Genomic DNA, 6,711 nt, shown 5'->3' with positions numbered 1-6,711 from the left:
AATAGTTGATGTACGCATTGCTATTTATGTTTTCATTATAATCACTTCAAAAAAATATGAAAAAGATATATATGCAAATAACCAAAATATGAAGAATATTTATGTTCATTATAATTTTAACTTAACTTTTTAATTCTTTTAGAGATAGATAAAATTTTATATGGAGTTTTCATTAGTAATGAATTTGCATTAAAAAATATTTACGTATTTATTGTCCAATTTTTTTATTTATTAATATTATACACTATTTTCTATTATAAATTTTGCATAAAGTTTTCTTTAATTTTTATTATTATTTGAATTTTAAATCAAATAGTGCCGATAATTAACAAATTTGTATAATTAGTAATTAGTAATGAAACGTTAATGTATTATTTATTAATATTTAATTACATTAAAAATGTTAAATACATATTTTTATCCAATTCTTTAGTTATTTACTTTTTAGCATAAAATGTTTATATTTATATGTTTTAGAGCGAAGCTTTGGATAGAAAAAAATGTGACAAAAGTTATTCGATTTATATTTTCTAAAAATGATATTGAATATAATAAATATATTATATAATTTACAATAATTTACATGTTAAAAATAGTAAATATATTATTTTATAATATAAATCCATAATGATTTATATATAAAATTTCTTATTTACATTTTTGAAATATATATAAAAATATAAATATTTTGAATGGATATAGATTAATTTTTTTTTTAAAATAATGGGACTAAAAACCCAATCTACATACCACGATAAAATGACATTAGTGAAGAGTCAACAATTAAAGGATCAGAAATCTTAGCTGGAGACTGCTCATACACATGCAGCCCCTCGGTCAAACTAAATTAAACTCATTTACTAAAACATCAGTTTGTATATATGGTAACAATAAAAATCCTGCTGTATATTTGCCTCTTCAACTATAGTTTTAACTAGACTAGCACAATTATGTGTAACAAAGCAATGTAAGAACTTAACCGCAATTGTAGAGTCAGATTCTAATATAATGTCCTCTCTGATGTCCTTCTCCTTTATCAGCCGAAGATCGTAGTGTATCCCCATAATTCAACCTATAGCACTATGCATGTCCCCAAGGTACACGAGAACACAAACATAAAACCACCCAGATGGTTTGGACAATCCCTCCACAGCCAGCACGATTATAACACTGCAGTCTCTTAATGTATGACAAGTGGTCTCGGGCTCCTGCTGACATCTAGCGTAGAAAAAGTTGTCAGTGAGACTTCTCTTGAATCATGCATCATTAGTGAGAACCCCCATTAGGAGCTATCTTTCATAAAAACATCTTGATTCGTTTCAAACATTTCATACGCCATATATACCTAAATAATCCATGATTCTGACTCCCATCATGACCCTGGACCACCTTATATGCAGATTGAACCGAGAAACACCCATCTGGGGAATGTTTCCAAGCCAGCAGGTCTTTAAGATTCTCATAGAGTGGCGTTGCATGTTCTTTCATGTGTCGAGCAACATCTACAGTAATGATTCCATGAAGTTTTTTCCAATCCCACTCTTCGTCCCTACTCCCTAGTTACATAATCCGTAACAAGGGAATCCACATGATCAGGTGGAACTTGCTCTGGTGCAATTTGAAGCAAATTAAGGAAGTCATCCAACCACCGGTCCTTCCATAATTTGATAGTTTTTCCATCCCAAATACGCCAAATCACATGCTCTAAAGTTTAGTCTAGAACTTAAATATCCTATTGGAAAAAATTCAAGTGTTACGGCGATTAAAAATTAAGTAATTAAATAATATATAAATAGAAAGTAACTCTCATTTTACAAGTAGATTTTGTACGATTGAATTAGGTTCAAATTCAATATTTTAAAATAATATTATAGATATGTTAAATCTTTAAAAACGACCACTTATCCTAAATCATTAAAAAGAGTCATCTACCAATTATTCACGTACTAAACTCAACAGTCAGCATGAGAAAAACACTCATCACTAATTTAAAAGTGTCACGCGCCCCATCATAGATAAATTCCTCCTTTTCCGACTACTCAAGCGTTGGTTGGCTTTCATAATAATATTCCTACGAGTTGCTTTACTAACCCGCTGGTAATGAAGAGGGACTCCAAGGTATTTACCTAAATCCTTCGTTCTCTTAAATCCAAGCTCATTACTGATTTCTTCTCTAACACTCCATATACTACATACCACGATAAAATGACACTGCTGAAGAGTCAAAAATTAAAGAAACATAAATCCTAGCTGGAGGTTGCTCAGACAAATGCAGCCCCTCAATCAAACTAAATTAAACTCATGTTTGCTAAAACATCAGCTGCTTGTTTAGCTTCTCTGTGTATATGGTAACAATCAAAATCTTGCTGCACATTTGCCTCTTCAACTATAATATTAACTAAAGTAGCACAATTATTACTCATATTTATGATTTAATTAACATAAAATTCTAAAGTCAATTTTTGACAAAAAAAAAATTGAGAGAAGAGTTTAGTTTTTGGAAGGAAGAAGTTATTCTCTTTATAAGATTAAAATAAAATTGCAAAAAATTAACTTGTATATAGTAGTGGTTGAATAATAATTAAAATAATTTATTTTATTTTATAAAATTTAGATATGAAAATATGTAGGAGGGGAGTTTTAGGGAAAATAATTACCATAAAACTTATTTCATTTATATATACTATAGATATACACATATGATGAGCTTAAATATAAAAACTGGACTAGGCTTGTTTTGGAGTTGGACAAACAGTTGCAAGAATCCGTTATAGACATGATAAATAGGGCCTATGGCGGATCAGAGTTGGGCTCAGCCCAAATGAAAAGAATCAAAGTCAAAATGTCTTGGCTCATGATATATACACCTCCTTTTTTTTTATAAGTACACCTCCTTTATTTTTTTTAAAAAAAATTATAATTTTTTTTAATTTTTTAAATTTTACACCTCCAACTTTTAATTTTCTACTTTCTTCTTTTATTTCACACACTTTTTTTTTCTCTTTTAGTTTTCACATGCTATCAAAATAGGTGAGGTGAAAAAAAGGTAAAGGAGAGTGTATGTAAAATTTGAAAAAAAGAGCAATGATGTGTGAAAAAAAAGTACTAAAATTAAATGTTGTGGATGTAAAATTAAAAATTTTTAAAAAAAATTAGAAATATTTTTAAAAAATTAATCTTTTTTAAAAGGAGGTGTACTTATAGAGAAAAGGAGGTGTATATATCATGAAACAAATGTCTTTTGTTACTCATAATTGCTGACAGATTAATTGGGTTGAAACAATGTCAATCAATTATCTTTACCCAACTTACTCAACTTGAAGTGAACCAAATTGACCTTGTTAAAAAAATAACAAAATTAGAATTAGAATTTAAAATTGATAAATTATAAAGAAGAAGAAAAGTAGTTTTTATTTTGATATATTGCATTCTAGGAATTAATTGAATGGTATTATTCCCAAAAAAATGGCAAGAGCTTGCAGATTATGATAACTTAAAATAGAGAGGAAGTGTGATTTTTTTGTATTTTTTTTTTACAATTTTTTTCTTCATATTTTTGAATCTTACTTTTTAAAATTTGGTTGAGAGCTTCAAACACCCCCTTCATCTCAACCTGTCCAAGAATTAGTCTTGAAAACATGTCAGTGCATGACTTAATTGACCACCAGCAATTATATGGAATTCTCAACTCATTTTCACACCATTTTTAATCCGAGGAATGCCAACCAAATCCTAACCATCCCACTCTGTCATTTCATAGATGGTGACACTCTCATTTAAAACATGTTAGGCAATTATGACAAGCGTATCAATCTTACAAGTGGTTTATAGTGAATAATTATCTTTTTTTCAAGAGACATATGTAATATATGGTAATAAGTGCAATTAATAACTAAATTAGATAAAAGAATATTTTTATTAAATAATGTTGGTATGTAAAACAAATAAAAACCATGCAAAAGAAAGGAAAAGTTTTGTTCTCATTGAAGTTGGCCCAATGATGACCTCTTCGGCGGGATTAGTGAATCTATTCTACTTTCGCGGGTTGGTGGATGCCCCAAGGTGGAGGTGATACCTGCAAAAGAGACTCCAATGCTTAAGTTAATTTTGACAAATGTGAGTGTCTCATATATATAGTGCACGTACCTTGATATTGATTAGGGTTATTCTCACTTGAAGTTGGCCTAATGATGACCTCTTCGGCGGGATTGGTGAATCTATTCTACTTTCGCGGGTTGGATGCCCCAAGGTGGAGGTGATACCTGCAAAAGAGACTCTAATACTTAAGTTAATTTTGACAAATGTGAGTGTCTCATATATATAGTGCACGTACCACTAGTGGAAAAAAAGCTTTTAAAATCGGTTATTTTGGACTTTTAAAATTAGTTATGGAACCGATTTTAAAAGAGCCGATTTTGAAAAAGTAGACTTTTAAAATCGGTTACTAACCGATTTTAAAAGTAGACTTTTAAGATCGGTTGCTTTATAACTGACTTTTAAGATTGGTTATAATAACAACCGATCTTAAAAGTCTACTTTTAAAATCGGTTGCTATTATAACTAATCTTAAAAGTCAAACCGATCTTAAAAGTCAAGACTTTTAAGATCGGTTGTTGCGTAACCGATTTTAAAAGTCTACTTTTAAAATCGGTTATGGCATAACCGATCTTAAAAGTAGTGATTTTTTTTGTATGTTTAACTTGTTTTGGGAGCACCTCAGAACAAAAAACCTGCAGAAAAACCAGACAGTTCAAAATATTTTCTCAATGAAGCACAAATCGCATACAAATGACAAGATGATAAATGTTAATCATATATATAATTGAATAGTTTTAAATACATCTAATACATAAATGAACTACATTGCTCAATGAAATGTAAGTTCTAACTAGTTAAAACAATACTATAAAACATAAGCCCAAACTAGTTAAAGTAATGGTCAATAAAAAATGTGGCCCATTGCTCCCTAATGATGTTTATGTCTTCTAGCAGTAATGGTGATCGATCTATAAATATCTGTTAAGAAAAATTAAAATAATTAGTAATAATTCATAAAATATATAGAATGAGAACTTAAAACAAAAACTTCAAAATTGTAAAACTTACTTGAGTCCACCTAGATACTATTTGTGAATCGACAATAGTATGCATTGTCTTTATTACATAGTATCCGCACTCATAATTTCCTTTTTGTTTATGAGACTACAAAAAGAATATAAAATCAATTTCAATAGAATAGTAATTAAAAAATTACTAAATTACTTAAAAAAATATCATTGCTAGAATTAAAATCTTACTTTAGGAGAGACCCAACTCATTTTTTTCTTCATCTTTGAACCCTTAAGTATATGGTATCCTTCCATGGCCCTAATGATAAAATGACATTATGATTAGTGTAAAGTCAAATGTAATGATAATTAATAAAAGAAATTAGATATTTTTAAACAATTTACCTATCTAATAATTGTCTAAAATCCATAGGAGGAGGTTTATGCAACGAGCAAATGCATACAGCTATGTTGTCCATAGGACAAATAACTAAAAGTTGCCAATGAGCACTGCATTAAGAAATTATGAGTAATAGAAAAAATAGTTTTTATAAAAAATTATATTTAATTATATAAAATTAAACTTACTCAGAAAAATAAGGGGCCAAGTAAACTTTTTTATTTGAGTCGAACATCCAATTTTGAATGTAAGCTTGTATTTCTTCGACTTTGTTCCCACTTTTTTGGATTGACTCAGGCTCCAAAAATCCATATATGTGATCATTTCCCTTATCCACGCTCAATTTATGGATAAATCTACAACATTAGAAACAATGTTAGAAAAAATCAACAAAATATAATTACAAATAATTTAAATACTTACAACAACCATAACTGCAAAATTGATATGTTTAGCATACAATGACCATTTGTAATCTCTGATATATCACTCTGACTTATATATAGAGGTACTTTACTAGACATGTTAAACACTTCAGGAGGTCAAGAGAGTTGTTTGGGTTGCTCATCTTCCATATCTGCAACTAATCTCCATAGCCTTTTTATTGGAGGAAGATTTCTAGAAGGGTAACAATGACCGTCCCTTTACCCCTTGGTGAGGTAACAATATCCTACTCCACAAAGTACAAAGCTAATATTATACAATATTATAATAAAATTACACCAACTTAAAATTAAATATTATTTAAATAACATACCTTCGTAGATATCACCTTTACTAACTTATAAGGCCACTGAAGGAAGGTGTTCAAGGCTTGTCCCATTGTCTGAACCTCTTCTGTGGGCACAGGAACTCTAGCCTCTGGTTGTCTCACATCCAACACTGAAACCCTAACCATATCATCTCCCATGACTTGATGGTGTACAGTGGACCCTAATATGTGAATCTGCCCTATATCCACAGGATCGAGTGATCCATCCACAAACAACTCACATTTATTAGATGTACCCGGGCCAGTGGCAGTAACAGGGGGATCAATAGAAGCACATGATCCCTTTGTACTCACACGTGCAATAAATGGTTCTACTATTGGAGTACTTTGTTGAAATTGTTGGCTGAGTGATTGCATATGCTCTTGTAGTTGCCTTTGCATGTCCTCTTGTAGCCGCTTATGAATCTCCTCTTGCATCTTACTAAATTTTTTCTCATAAGTTGCTATAACTTGAGAGACCTTTAGTTCCACTAACTGGTCCACCGTGCCAG

General features: G+C 30.2%; 1 long non-coding RNA gene across 1 annotated transcript; it reads right to left on the bottom strand.

Annotated features, from left to right (window-relative positions):
* Window positions 1–1,929: 1,929 nt before the first annotated feature.
* On the bottom strand, window positions 1,930–6,089 carry LOC145958866 (uncharacterized). The gene is made up of 4 exons (XR_014434412.1): window positions 5,872–6,089; window positions 5,637–5,804; window positions 5,298–5,558; window positions 1,930–5,202 (listed from the first exon to the last, which is right to left on the bottom strand). It is a non-coding gene; the product is annotated as an uncharacterized LOC145958866 (long non-coding RNA).
* Window positions 6,090–6,711: the final 622 nt, after the last annotated feature.

Source organism: Cajanus cajan, chromosome 6 (genome assembly GCF_000230855.2).
Source record: "Cajanus cajan strain Asha chromosome 6, NIPB_CcT2T_4, whole genome shotgun sequence".
NCBI classification, from domain to species: domain Eukaryota; kingdom Viridiplantae; phylum Streptophyta; class Magnoliopsida; order Fabales; family Fabaceae; genus Cajanus; species Cajanus cajan.
Note: the sequence above shows the minus strand (reverse complement) of the source record. Positions and strands in the feature narration are given on the sequence as shown.